The 15,598-nt window shown below is 47.6% G+C and overlaps 1 pseudogene; it reads right to left on the bottom strand.

Moving 5' to 3' along the window:
* Positions 1 to 10,620: 10,620 nt before the first annotated feature.
* On the bottom strand, positions 10,621 to 11,877 carry LOC132673965 (olfactory receptor 1f45-like; annotated as a pseudogene).
* Between the last annotated feature and the right edge of the window lie 3,721 nt (positions 11,878 to 15,598).

Raw genomic sequence — 15,598 nt, 5'->3', positions numbered from 1 at the left:
GATCAGATGGCTCCTCCTCCAGAAAGCCCTCCTGGACTCCTAGACAGAGAGCCCCGGGGCCTCCAGCCCAGCATCAAAGCTTCTGTGTGGGATGAAGTAGAAGGAGTGAGGCTTCTGTGTTTCCTGCCCAAGACCACAGTAGGATGGGATAAAGGGAGACTGGGCAGTGGCCAACACCACTGGGGAGCATGGGTGTCAGGCTCAGATATAGAGTCATTGCTTCCCTCTACCACCCCCCACCCCAAGCCAGCTTCCTTTTCTTTGTCATGTGGAGAACTCCTATCCCCCACCCCCCATCAGCATGGGGGCCCAAACGGTAGCAAACTGAACATTCTGGAAGCTTTCTCATGCCCCAAGGACACTGGGGAGAAGCCACTGGCTTCTCCCCATGTTCAGGAATCAAGAGGACTCCGTCCAGATCCCTCCTCAACTCCATTCCCCATCACTCTCCCTTATCTCACCCCTTCCCACATCCTGGTTGTGCAGACCCCCCTTCCTCTTATGATCTAAGCAAATCATCATAATTGCCTCTACGAATGTCAGTGATCAAAAGAGTGGAGTCTGGTGCCAGGAGCCATGCTGAGCACTGCACTCAGAGCACCTCACTTCAGCCTCCCCGAACCTTAAGAGGTGGAAAACTGTATTTATTTCCATTTACAGAGGAGGAAGTTGAGGCTCCGAGTCACCTCCCGAGGGTCACCCTGCTTGTAAATGGCAGAGCAGAAACCTGACCCAGCTCCCTCTAGAACAGAGCTGGAGAGAGGTCCTGAGACCCCCACCATGTCTCTCTGGGCCCCTTCTCCTGTCCTCTGATGGTCTCAGACTAAGTCATCAGAGGTCAGCTCCCTCCACTCCCTCCCCCTGCCCCACCCCTGCCTCCTGGGAGTCCCTGGGACCAGCCTCTCCACAGGTGGTGAGGCTAATTCCAGGCCTGACACCACCAGCTCAGGAAAGGGATCCCTCCCCCAGGAGCTGCGGGTTAGCTGGCTAGCTAGCTCGGTGGCCTTGTAGGGTAGACCCTTGTCACTGGAATGTCCTCTTGTTCAGGGAGCTCCCAGAGTGGAATCTGATGCTGGGGAGAGGAGAAGGAGGCTAGGAAAGGCATTAAAGCTCTGCTCTGCCCCCTGCCCTGTAGCCTTGGGACTTGTGCCCTGTCTGTGTACCTGCCCCAGGGATGCCCGAGGAGTGCTGACCAGGGCTGGAAGTGTCGGCCAGCGTTCCTGGGGGCCCTGGCCCAGCTGTCCAGGCTGTGGGGCATGAGGCGGGTGGAAACTACCATTTATCCCTCCGGAGGTATGAACCCCCGCCTCCCGACACTGGTTTCTGAGGATGGTGGTGAGAACAGAGGGACCCATCGCCACCCTGGCCACCTCACAGCCATGACACTTGGGGTCATTTATTGAGCATCTACTACATGGCAGGCACTGTGTGGGCCTTGAAGACATGGTGGTGGACACGACTCAGCCCAGGGAGAGAGGTGACCGTAACTACAGTTAGGGAATTCTTCATAGTAGGCTAAACTGCTGTCTTAGGTTGGGCTCCCCGAGAAGGAGACCCTGAGACAAGAATTCAAGGGCAAGTGATTTATTTGGGAGGCAACCCGAAGAGACATGGGTAGCAGGTGGGGAGGTGGGGCAGAGAAGGGAAGGAGGCCCGTAAAAGCCTGCCTGGATGAAGCCAGTTACCTCTCTGGACAACTGAGGCGCAGTCCCACTGGGGGCCTCTGGGGGCGCAGCAGAGAACACGCTCCTCGGAGTTGTAGGGGCTGAGGGCGTGGTAGGCTGGGGTATTTATGCACCAATCCCCATCCTCCTTGGTTGAAGGATGCTTGTGTATACGGGGGGTGTTGATTGGCCAGCACTTCTGGCCTGCCCTTGCGTGGGGCACCCTTACCTTCCCCAATCTACCACCCCATTCAGGTGCTGGAAGAAGGAAACCCTTTGTGCCAGGGGGAGCAGTGGGAGCTGAGGGCACCTGGGTAGGCACTGAGCATGTCGGTGAAATGTTAATTTTAACACTTAATGTTAATATGCAACGTGGGGACATGATCGGTCTTGGGTGGAAGTCAGGGAAGCCTTCCCGGAGGAGGTGACAATTGAAGTCGGTCTGAAAGAGGACCGAGGGTGGGGTGGGGGTGGGGGGGGGACTAGAAACAGGTGTTGCATATATGAAGACTACAGGTGAGAGAGTCCTAGAGGAGGTGAGCATGCCTTGACTGTGGAGAGATGGGCAGAAAGAGTGTGGTAGGTGGGAAATGAGGACGCTAGGGTCAGATGACAGAGGAGAGTATGGGGGGGGGGGGGCCTCGATGTGTCTCCTGGAGTTGGAGGCACCAGAGAGACCAAGGGAGCCAGAGTGAACTTACTGTTGGTGGACAAGAGCAAAGATCTTCTCCTCTGGCATCCTGTGAAGTCTTGCTGATTGAATAACATGACAACAATGGTCATCAAAGTGGCATTGGCTAAGGATGATCCAGATTATCTTCTTGGTGGGTCACATGCTGCGTGTGTAGTATTTGTGTGAGGGGAGTTTCGCTGACCCTTCACCCAGACCCTTGTTCAGTAAGAACTTGGAGCCCCCCACCCCCGCACGCCCACAAGGGAAATGCTCACCAAGGTCACCCAGCTGGCATGTGCCAAAGCCAGGATTTGAACCTGAGTCTGTCTGATACCCTGGGACCTGAGACCACCACCGCTCCAGCCCCACTGCTGTGTTTACTAAGCCAGTGTGGGGTGGAGGAAGCAAAGGGCCCTGTGTCCTCCTAGAAATCTCGGAGACAGACTCCAGGGGAACTGTGTGGGTTACAGAGCTTGGCCACAAATACCGAAAAGCAGGCATGACCACGAGCTCTGTGGCACCATCATGATAATTAATGATAATTATAGTTAACACTGACATGGCTCTCAATCAGCTCATGCTCTTCTAAGTGCCTTGCATACATAAGCTCATATATTAATTTTCACCTAACCCTTTGAGATAGAGGCTATTACTATTTCCATCATATAGCAGGATAAACTGGAGCACAGAGAAGTCAAGTGACTTGCTCAAGGTGACACAGCTAAAAAGTAACAGAATCAGGATTTGAACCCAGGTGGTCTGACTCTAGAGTCTACTCATTGAACCACTACACTATACCCTGAGCAGACTTTTGTGCTTGACCTTCAGCCCCAATTACCCTTACAAACTGTAGCCACCACCCATTGGGTGTCAGTGCCACCACTATTGGGAAACAATCTTTGTGAGTGTTTGGCATTTCTGTACAACTTGCAAACAGTGGCATGGGCAAGGTTTTTTTGGTTGTCTTTTCAAGGATGTTTGTATAGCAAACAGCCATGGAAGATAGTTTCTTCCTGCAGAGCAGAGAGCAGGTTTGTTTGCTGTCCCTATGATAACGATAATGCCTCCCTCTGAGATAAAGGTGGAGCAGGTTTGTGTGTAATCTACTAGAAAAGTCTGGGATTTCTCAGCATAGAGCTCCCCGGCTGTGGTTCAAAGACATTTTGTGTCCATTACCTACCTGGGATCACCTGAATGGTCCCTGTGGGACTTGGGAAGAACTGGCACAAACAGGAAGTTCATGCCACCTGCACTGCAAGTAATAAAGTCTTTTGTCTCTGACCCTGGAGTCTCGTGTCTTCTGCCAGCATCCAAAACTGTATCAGGTTAAATTGTCAGCTTGCAGGGAGGGTGACAACCCAGACCCTTCATAGTTCTTGATACTTATTTTCTCTCTCTGATGCCACGTGTCACCAGGGTGTCTCTCATGGGATCCTGGATTTTATCCTCTCACCTCTGCTGTTGCCTTTCTGAGCTGGTGCAGAATGGAGTGGTGAAGAGTTAAAGCATGCAATCCTTTTAAGGTTTATCTCTCACCTTTGGTGCTACTGATGTTTCAGGCCAGATGGTTCTGTGATGGTTCAAGGCCGTCCTGTGCAGTGGATACTGTGGAGCAGCATCCCTGGCCTCTACCCATTAGATGCCATGAGCACCCCACCCCCAGTCATGACAACCCCAAAATGTTTCCATACATTGCCAACTGTCCCCTGGGAGGGGGGGGGGCAAGCTAAATTGTTCTTGAGAATCACTCCTTCTAGGAAGGATCAACATCTTTCTACTCCCACATTTATATGGAAATGATTCCTGAAATGCCCTCAGTTTGAACACTGGCATATCAGAATTCCTGAGACTTTGAAAGAATGGATTAATGATAAAAAGTAACAACATTGTGCACCCATGTTCATAGCAGCATTAGTCACGATAGCCTACAGCTGGAAGCACCCCGTGTATCCACTGATGGATGAATGGATAAAGATAAATGTGTCATATCTATACAATGGATTACTCAACCTTCCAAAGAAAGGAAATTCTGACACACACTGTAACATTGTTGAACCTTGACTATGTCATGCGGAGTGAAAGAAGCAAGTCACGAAGGCATAAATACTGTCTGATGCCACCTATAGGAGGTCCCTAGAGGAGTCAAATTCATAGAGACAGGAAGTAGGATGGTGGGTGCCAGGGGCTGGGGGAGGGGGATGGCGAGTTAGTGTTTCAATGGGGACAGAGTTCCGGTTTTTCAAGATGATAAGAGTTGTGGGGATGGACGGTGGTGACGGTTGCACAACCACGAGAATGTACTTAATGCCACTGAAGTGAACACTGAAAAACGGTGAAGATGGAAAATTTCATGTTATGTGTTATGTGTATTTTACCATGGAATATGCAACATGGGGACTTAATTAGCCTTGGCTGGAAGTCAGGGAGGCCTTCCCCAAGGAGGTGGCATTGAAGTGAGGTCTAAAGGACGACTGAGAGGTGGGGTGGTAGAAACAGGTGTTGCATATATAAAGACCACAGGTGAGTGGTCTTTTATTTATTTTTTATTTGTTTTTATTTTTTAATTTTAATTTTTTAAATTTAATTAATTAATTAATTAATTTTTTTTTTTTTTTTTTTGAGAAAGAGAGAGAAAACATGAGCAGGGGAGAAGGGGCAGAGGGAGAATCTCAAGCAGGCTCCACCAGCAGGCTCCACGCTCAGGGTGGAGCCCAACTTGGAGTTCAATCCCACGACACTGGGATCATGACCTGAGCTGAAATCAAGAGTCAGACGCTCAACCCACTGAGCCACCCAGGTGCCCCTTACCACATTTTTTAGAAGTAACAATAGCATTTGTTGAACACTTACTATGTGCCAGGCACTGAGTGTTTTAGATGCAATGTCTCAGCATTTACAAACTTCAGTCATTCCTATATCACCTCTACCTTCCTGTGCATGTCTTACTTTGGGTTTCCCTAAAAGTAGACCCCAAAACGAGGATCTTGCCCGTCATGGATGCCACACCTTATCTTGTGTCACCCTGCTCACATCCCTGTGCTTTACGGGTTAATACCTTTATCTTACATAAGAGAAAACTCAGGCTGGCCCAAGGCTACGTGGGAAGGAAAAAGCTGGCTTCCATTCTCCCCTCCTCTATAACATGGAATTGTGACCTTGTAGTTGCAGTATCTTTTCCAGTCTGCCTTGTGGTTAAGCCACTTTGGTGGCTAAATCCTCACTGCTGAGATGGGAATGTAAGTTATGTGTGTGCCCTCTGGGCTAAAGCCTGAGGACAGAAGACCTCCCTCCCTCATGCTCTTTGGCCCCTTGTTTGCAAGATGGAATTTGGACATGCCTATGACCCAGCTTGCAAACAACCCCAGTGTCTTAAGGATTGATGGAAATTGGTACCTAAAACGGCTGCATGAAGAGAGCTCCCTGCCGACCCAGGACTCAGAGAAAAATCAGCTTCTGTCTTGGTTGAAATACTGCATTTTTGGATTCTCTCTTTTTGCTGGAGCTTTAGACTTTTGTCCTAACAAATAGAGTAGCCAGTCCTGGAAGTGAGGTGCTGCCATGGCAGTAGGTGGCATTAGCTTAGTGGCTGGGTTGTGAGGACATGGTACCCCAGGCTAGAGCTGGGGGTCACAGCCAAGGTGAAACTATAATCGTTGAGAACTTGGAAGATCGTTCAGGTGGTTACGAAGCCTGCATCTCTAGATGGAGGGATTAGAAGGAGCAAGAACAGGGTCACCTGGGTGGCTCAGTCGGTTAAGCATCCGACTTCGGCTCGGGTCATGATCTCGCAGTCCGTGAGTTCAAGCCCCGCATCGGGCTCTGTGCTGATAGCTCAGAGCCTGGAGCCTGCTTCGGATTCTGTGTCTCCCTCCCCCTCTGCCCCTAACCCACTCGCATTCTGTCTCTGTCTCTCTCAAAAATAAATAAACATTAAAAAAATTTAAAAAAGAAGGAGCAAGAATATCATTGTGAATTGGCTGCTCCTTGCTGAGTTTTGCAAAGTATTACAAGAAAGATGTGGACTCAAGGGACAAGAGTTGGTGCATAGAGATAGAAAAGTCCACAGATGAGAGTCCTCAAAGGGTTGGAGAAACCCCATGATCCTGATTTTGGAACCCGTGGTTAAGCAGGGCATTGCCTTCTGCAGGGTAAGAGGCATCCATTTCAAAAAATGTCCATTTTATTTGATTTTATCTTATTTTTGAGATTGAGAGAGAGAGAGAGTGAGTGAGAGCATGAGAAGGGGAGAGAGGGAGAGGGGTAGGGGGGAGAGAGAAAGACAGAGAGAGAGAGAGAAAATCTTAAGCAGGCTCCATGCTCAGTGCAGAGCCAGACTCGGGGCTCGATCCCACGACCCTGCGATCATGAGCTGAAATCAAGAGTTGGATGCTCAACCGACTGAGCTACCCAAGTACCCCAAGATGTCCATTTTTTTCAAAAATGTGTTTCCATCCAATTTTATTTACCCAAACAGGTGGTGGGCCAGATTTGGCCCATAGGCTGTAGTTCGCTGACTCTTGTCCTGACTCAGATTGTTTTGTTTGTTTGCTTACTTGTTTGTTTTTAGTTTCAGGTGTACAACCTAATGATTCGATATTTGTATATATTGTGAAAGACCACGGTACCTCTCGTTAATGTCATCACCACACATGGTTATACTCTCCTTTCTTCTTGTGAAGAGAAATTTTAAGATCCACTCCCTTAGCAACTTTCATATATGGTAGAGTATCATTAACCACAGTCACCAGGCTGGACATTGCACTCGATGACTTATTTATTTTATAACTGGAAGTGTGTAACTTTTGACCACCTGTACCCATTTTCCCTATCACTCACCCTTCAGCCTCTGGCAAGCATCCATCAGTTCTCTGGATCTAGGAATTTTTTTTCTTTTTTTTTTTTTTTTGTTTGTTTTGTTTTAGGTTCCTCATATAAGTGAGACCAAACAGTATTTGTCTTTCTCTGACTTATTGCAATTAGCACAATGCCCTGGAGTCATCCATCTTGGTGCAAACGGCAGGTTTTCCTTTTTTTTTTTTTTTTTTTTAAGAGGTGGGGAGAGGTAGAGGGGGAGAGAGAATCTCAAGCAGGCTCCACACTCAGCGCAGAGCCTGACGCGGGGCTCGATCCCACAACCCTGGGATTATGACCTGAGCCAAAATCAAGAGTCAGACGCTTAACCAACTGAGCCACCCAGGCTGCCCTGGGGTAGAATTTCCTTCTTTTTCATGACCAAATAAGTCACTCATCTTGAATAAACGTGACACAGTTACTAATGGACCCACCAGATAAGGAATTAGGGAACCCTCAGCATGAAGTTCCCCTTTTAGAAACCTCTGGATAATCTAAATAATGGGCCACTTGAGTGACCCCACTTTCCCCTTCCAACTCCCTAATTCTTGCTCTTATGCTTTAAATTAGCCAATACAGGGGCACCTGGGTGACTCAGTGGGTTAAGCGTCCAACTTCGGCTCAGGTCATGATCTCACGGTTCAGGGATTTGAGCCCCACATCGGGCTCCATGCTGACAGCCCAGAGCCTGGAGCCTGCTTCGGATTCTGTGTCTCCCTCTCGCTCTGCCCCTCCCCCACTCGCACTCTGTCTCTGTCTCTCAAAGATAAATAAATGTAAAAAAAAAAATTCTAAATTAGCCAATAGAGAGTGAGCCCCCCAAACCCAAGGCACCTCATCCATGGACCCTAGTAAACACAGAGCCTGAAGTCTATGTTCTCTGTCTCCCTATAACCTTGCTGCGTGGCCCCCAGGTGTGCTGTGTACCCTCCAGAAATATGCAGAAGAGTCTTATTTGTTTCAAAGTTCCTCAATAGTTGTTTCTAAGGTGTACCTTGTAATTGTAGCAAGAACCATGAGGGCTGTTCCACCACAACACTGACTCCTGTCGAGGGGGAAATGTCTGTGGCCACCCTCACAAATAGCACAGGCTCAGGTGAGTGCCTTAGGCATTCCTAGCCAGAGCATCACCAACAGTGGGCTGAGACCAGCACACAGGTCTGCCAAGACCTTTGTTTTCAAATGACCTCAAGTAGCCACTGTTAATGTGCTAGAGAGACGTGAGCACATCAAGGAATGCAAACATTCTGTCTGGGAAAGAACTTTGGGCGTGGTTACTGACTCAAAGCAAATAGCCTACTAAGAGTTCTAGAGAGTTCCTTCGAAATCAAGGGCCCCCGCCTGTGCCTTTTGGCACTAATTTGCATCAGAGGAATCAAAATCTATGACAGCTGCAGAGTTCCTCAGAAGGGTATCTCCTTGATCTCAGTTGATCTCAGCTCAGGTCACGATCTCATGGTTCGTGAGATCAAGCCCCGAGTTGGGCTCTGCACTGACAGCGTGGAGCCTGCCTGAGATTCTCTCTCTCCCTCTCTCTCTCTCTGCCTCTCTCTCTCTCTCTCTCAAAATAAATAAACATTAAAAAAATGTTATGGGTTGCCTCATGTCTCCTCCCCAAATTCATATCTTAAAAATAGGATTGTTGCAGATATAATAGTTAAGATGATGTCATTCTGGAGTAGGGTGGGTTCCTACTCCAAGAGAACTGGGGCCTTTATAAAAAGGGGGTGTTTGGAGACAGCCATGCACACCAGGAGGATGCCATGTAATGACGAAGACATGATCTACAAGTTAAGGGACACCAAAGATGGCCAGCAAAGCACCAGCTTCTCCCCAGCTAGAAGAGAGGCTCGGGACAGATTTTCCCTCACAGCCTCAGCAGGAGCCAATCTGCCAACACCTTGATTTTGGACTTTAGGCCTCCAGAACGGTGGGAGAACAAATTTCTGTGTAAGCCACCTCATTTGTGGTTGTTTGGTTGGTTGGTTTTGGTCTTTTTATTTGTTTGTTTGTTTTTACAGAATCCCCAGGAAACTAATACAGCCCATACGCTGTTCATCCTGACCAATATAGAAACTGGTACCAGAAGTGAGATGTTGCCATCCCACAAATGAAGAACCAGTTGAATGAGCTGCCTGGTCCGGTGGTTAAGGACACAAATTTTGCAGGCTGGGAAAGCTGGTAACCCTTGTTATGCCAAAGAACCTCGTCCAGAAATACCGCCATGGGTGACAACCTGACAGGTAGATCATATGTCTCCTGAGCCTGTGTTTGCAGGATTGGAAAGAGCTAGAATGTCACTGTGAGTTGGCTGCTGCTTGCCGCTTGCAGCAAGGAATCACAAGAAAGAGATGATCTTGGAGGAGAATTGGCCACGTTTCAAAGTCAGAAACATCACAAGGTTAGAAGAGCCAACAGCTTCCTGTTCCTTCAAAACCGTGTAAATAAGGATCTTGCCTCCCACCTAAGGCTATTGTTTCGGGTGACCATTAACAGGGAGTGACAAAAGTGTAGGTAGTTCAAGGAAGCAAATATTGCAAATTAAATAAACACAAGAGCTCTGGCTAGAAAAGCCCATCGGATCTGGTGCCTAGCAATGGAACTCACTGGAAACAACAAGACCAGATGTCTACTCTAAGCTTTTTGAAGGAACTACGTTGTTAAAGAAACAAAGAGTGCAGTCTGCAAAATCTTATAACTCTTGAGCCTTTGCAATCAGGTCTTTTTATTATAGTTGCTTAACCTGAATCTTAACCAAAGTGGGGCTTGTGTTCTGGTCTCTCTCATCAGCAGAGCACTTCCTTTTTTTAGGCACTTCCTTTTTTGAAAATTTTTATTTGAGAGAGAGAGAGAGTGAGCTCAGGGGAGAGGGGCAGAGGGAGAGAGAGACAGAAGATCTGAAGCAGGCTCTGTGCTGACAGTAGAGAGCCTGATGTGGGGCTCAAACTCATGAACTGTGCAATCATGACTAAAGCCGAAGTCAGATGCTTAACCAACTGAGCCACCCAGGCACCCTGAGAGACAGAGAGAGAGAAAGAGAGAGAGAGAGAGAGACAGAGAGAGAATTTAAGCAGACTCTACAGTCAACGCAGAGCTGGGTGCGAGGCTCGATTCCACGACCCTGGGATCATGACCTGAACCGAAATCAAGAGTCGGACACTCAATGGACTGAGCCACCCAGATGCCCCAGAGAGCACTCTCTTTTAGCTGTGATGTGTTCTTCAGGCTGCAGTGTGAGCACCACATGGTCAGGGGTTTTGTTTGTTCCCTGCTGGACCCTCAGCCCTTCAAAGAGTGTCTGCAATGTAATAGATGTCCAATAAATAGCTGTTGGAAGGATGATGTAATAAACAGAACCAAGAGTGAAGTGAAAGAAATATCTACGATTGGAACTATACAGGGCAATTTAGTACAGATGGGCCCCAGATTTGGACACTGAAACATCCCAATGTTACGGTCACTGAATAAACACTGGCTTCCTACCAATGAGGGCCCCCAAGGCGCCCGTCCTGTCACTGTTGTGTAGGCTGTACATGAAGGGGTTCAGCATGGGAGTGACCACCACGTACATCACTGCAGCGGCCGTGTCCTTCTGGGCTGTGTGGGAGGATGTAGGGCTGAAATAAACCCCGAAGAGTGTCCCGTAGGACAGGGACACCACAGAGAGGTGAGAGCCACAGGTGGAGAAAGCCTTCTGCTTGCCTCTCGTGGATGGGATCCTCAGCACGGAGGCAAAGATGCATGTGTAGGAGACCAAGATACCCACAAAGGGGGTGATGATGGGTAGGGTGCCCCTGGTGTACAACATTGCATTATTGAGAAAGGTGTCAGAGCAGGCCAGCTTCAGCAGAGGGCTGAGGTCACAAAAGAGATGGGGAACCCGGTTGTGGGTGCAGAACAAGAGGCGAGTCAGTAATACTGTGTGGGTCAGGGCGTTCCCGAAGGCTGCAGTCCAGGATGCAGCCACCAGGAGGCTACAGAGGTGTGGCGTCACAGACACGGCGTAGTGCAGAGGGTGACAGATGGCCGCATAGCAGCCATAGGCCATGACCATCAGAAGGGAGCTATCGATGCCAGCAAACCAGATGAAGAAGAAGATCTGGGTCAGGCAGCCTGCGTTAAGGGATCCCTTTGTGTCCTGACGCGAGGTTGGCCAGCATCTTGGGAATGGTGGTGGAGGTGAAGGAAATGTCCACAAAGGCCAGCTTAGCCAGGAAGAAGTACGTGGGCATGTGGAGTTGGGAGTCGGTGGCGATGGCCAGGACGATGAGCAGGTTCCCCAGTCGCATGACCAGGACATGCTCAGGAAGAGTATGAGGAGCAGCTGCTGTTGCTTGCGGTTCCCTGAGAGGCCCAGGAGCAGGAACTGAGAGACCCCGGTGAGAGTTGCCCCTTCCACCGCCATCTTGGAGCAATCAGAAAGGAAACCCAGGAGTTGTCCAGGGTCCTGACTCGGCCAGCCCTTGCACCGAGCCCTGGATCTCATGCCCTCTGGCTAGTTCCAGGCGTTCATCCATTCTTCCCATGCTCTCCCGCAACAGGACCCCCCGCCCACCCACCTTCTTTGCTGCATGATTTCCATCAGTGAATACACCGTTCATTCCCCATCATCCACCTGCAGATGGGTGGACTGCTGCCAAGCACCGGGCCCATTTCTCACCCTCACCCCCTATGCCTCTATGCCCCAGGGCTTCATCTGGGTACAGTCACGAGCTCAGCCTGCACATGTGGGGATGTGGGCATTAACATTCCCTGGAGTGACTTATAGCCCGCAAAGGACAGGGCTTTTTGGGCGGCTCCCCTGGCTGCATCACTCCTGAGCGATGCAGTGCTGAGGTGTGCTTTCTCTGGGATCCCTAGGAACATCACCCTTCAGCTGCCCCGAAGTGGGAATCTACTCATCCATGCCTCCCTTTCCCAAACGTTCATTGGCTCTCCTGGGACTACCTCCTAACGAAACTATTTGCACTCAAGTCCTTGACTCAGAACCTGCTGTGGGGAGAATCCAAAGGAAGACTCAAGGATTCCAGAATTTCTTCCATCTTTGAGAGAATCCCTTCTTTGTCCCAAATAGCTCTCCAGCTACTGCTCCCTTTCCCTGCTTCCCTGGACTGCCATACTTTTCAAAAATATTGCCTGTTCTTACACGTCAAGAGGAGCCATGACCCCCCACCACCCCTCCAAGACAGCCAGCATGTGCCGGCACAAGTGTCCATTGATAAAATCCGGAAATGTTTGGCACAGGCTAGAGCATACGCTTATAGTCCTTCTAAAGAACAGTAAAATTAATCAACAATACAAATCATAACATAAGCTCAATACTTCAATTCATTGCTGTTGAAGGTTGCAATGAGCTCTGATACATTGGCAACATCTGAGAAATATTTGCCAAACCTTTTGCCAGTTTGGCTATTGTCACTGCAAGCGGCATGGTCATGTGCTCATGAAATGCTCTGCACTGTAGGAGAGGTACCAGTGTGTCAGTATCCTCAAATCCGAGGTGGGCTTTGGTCTTAGGTAAGATTTACTTCGGCGTTTACCATTTGTGCATTGTAACTTTTGCGTAAGTGATTAAGTGTGCGATGCTTGGATAATGATCAAATCAAGTTTACAATAAAACATTAAAAAGAAAAGATCCAGGGGCCGCCTGGGTGGCTCAGTAGGTTAAGCATCCGGCATTGGCTCAGGTCATGGACTCGCAGTTCATGGGTTCAAGCCCCTCGTCAGGCTCTGTGCTGACAACTCAGAGCCTGGAGCCTTCTTGGGATTCCGCGTCTCCCTCTCTCTCTGCCTGCCCCCCACTCGTGCTCTGCCTCTCTCTCTCAAGAATAAATACGCATTTAAGAAAATTTTTAAAAAAGGATTCAGGATGAAAAGGCAACAAGGTTTCAATAAGTTTTTCATGTTCCTAGTAAATATGAACAGTACTCTGAATTTGTGGGAGAGGAGAGGAGGAATGCTATTCACTGTGAATTGTAACCCCGCAACATCTGATGATAGCAGAAGTCAGAGCATCCTGAAACAGTTTTGCTTCGATGTAAGACTCACTGTAAAATATGACAACTAATTTATATTTTTGGCAAATAATTATTTAGCAATAAAAATATAGATAGTTTATAGGAAGTAACAGGTGAAAGAGGTATTATATCCAAATACTGCTCACAAGCTGTTCACTCAAGTTTATTCATTTTGGAGAAACAGAGACAGAGCGTGAGTGAGGGAGGAGCAGAGAAAGGGAGACACAGAATCCGAAGCAGGCTCCAAGCTCTGAGCTGTCAGCACAGAGCCCGATGTGGGGCTTGAACTCACGAACCGTGAGATCATGACCTGAGCTGAAATCAGACGCCCAACCGACTGAACCACCCAGGCATCCCGTAAAAAAATTTTTTTTAATGTTTATTCATTTTTGAGAGGGAGAGACAGAGTGCAAATAGGAGAGGGGCAGAGAGAGAGAGAGGGAGACACAGAATTGGAAGCAGGCTCTGGGCTTTGAGCTGTCAGCACAGAGCCCGATGCGGGGCTTGAACTCATGAACCATGAGATCATGACCTGAGCCAAAGTCGGACGCTTAACTGACTGCGCCACCCTGGTGCCCCAAAAGTAATATGACTTTTTAAATTTTTTTTTTAACGTTTCTTTATTTTTGAGACAGAGAGAGATAGAGCATGAATGGGGGAGGGTCAGAGAGAGAGGGAGCCACAGAATCTGAAACAGGCTCCAGGCTCTGAGCTGTCCGCACAGAGCCCGACGCGGGGCTCGAACCCACGAACTGCAAGATCGTGACCTGAGCTGAAGTTGGACGCTTAGCCGACTGAGCCACCCAGGCGCCCCAATATGACTTTTTAAAATACTCCGATGTATGGTTAAAAGTAACTGAGACTTTTAAGAAACAAAATAATTAATAAAACCTCAAAAACTATAATACCCATATGGGCATGACAGTACCATTCAGACTTGTGGATCTGTGCGTGGCGAAACCCATTTACTGAAAAGAAAAAATAGCTTTGTGAAAAATTACCTCAAGTAATTAAAACCTCAACCATGATCAGTGTCACTAGAATTGTTTCTGTAATTTATTTTAAAAGCGAAATTCAAGACCTTGAAAGCAGTTTTAGGTTTGTGGTTGATTGCACGAGGCTGTGTGATTTATTTCAGAACAACATTTGAACTAAATCTGACATAAGTAAAAAATAGAGTCAAATTTATTGGATCTGAAAAGGTGGTCACATGATGCTTGTGACAGTTTGGTGGTGTTTTAGAAATGTCATCTCCACAGAAAATATGTATGTGAAGACTTTCTGGGAGTTTGTAGAGATATAATGTAAGTCCAGAGTTTTGGGCAAAGTGTGCAAAACATTCTGGATGTTTTAATTTGCTATCATTCAAGTCTTTCTGTTTAGTTGTTGCTGAATGAGTCAAAAAAGATATAACTAAAATGGAATACTTTAAATATTTCTCTTAAAACTTTACATATGCCACCACGCATCCAGGAAATGCAGAGAATAAACCAATGTATCTGAAGAACTGGAGACAGAAATAGTGAAAATTGGAGGCGTATTTGGACGCAAATGGACAATCTGAGAGGAGCCAAAGCTGCAAAGAACAGACTGGAAATCAGGTCAGGTCTTGTAAATCCTTTTCTCAATAAAATTGTGGGAAAGGAGTCAGCCTTTAGAAAATAAAGGTGTGGGGCGCCTGGGTGGCTCAGTCGGTTAAGCGGCCGACTTCGGCTGAGGTCATGATCTCGCGGTCCGTGAGTTCGAGCCCCGCATCGGGCTCTGTGCTGACAGCTCAGAGCCTGGAGCCTGTTTCAGATTCTGTGTTTCCCTCTCTCTGACCCTCCCCTGTTCATGCTCTGTCTCTCTCTGTCTCAAAAACAAATAAACGTTAAAAAAAATTAAAAAAAAAAAAGAAAAGAAAGGTGTGTGTTTTTCAGTTTGTGTTTAGTGTTTAAGATTTGGCTTTAATAAATACATTTTTAAGAGGGACATCAATACTCTGGTTTTACAAAAAAAGGTTTGGTTGGGTTATTAAAGCTGATGGTAATTTGATGTATAAAAAGAACTGAACACATAAAAATAATTGAAAAAAAACCCCACCGAGACGGAAGTGAAAGATATTACAAGAATGAAGAAATGTGCGATACTATCTGAAAACCAACAAAATAAACATCAATCCCCAGGTGCGGGGAGTGGGAGACTATTTGGAGGTCCATGACTAGATTTTATGAAAATGAATTTGTTGTTTGATGACACGAGTAAAAACAAATCCATTTATGGAATCCTAAGAGTTGATCAAAGTATATCCGCGAAGCTCTGTGGGACAAATGTTAATGCAATCAAGCTCTTCAAATAAATAGGACAATTAAACCATTGCTAGAGCTTAATCACGTGAAGAGGTATTGAATATA

This window comes from Panthera onca, chromosome A2 (genome assembly GCF_046562875.1).
Source record: "Panthera onca isolate mPanOnc1 chromosome A2, mPanOnc1 haplotype 2, whole genome shotgun sequence".
Taxonomy (NCBI): Eukaryota; Metazoa; Chordata; class Mammalia; order Carnivora; family Felidae; genus Panthera; species Panthera onca.
The sequence above is the reverse complement of the archived record's forward strand: the minus strand, read 5'-3'. Positions and strand labels throughout refer to the sequence as shown.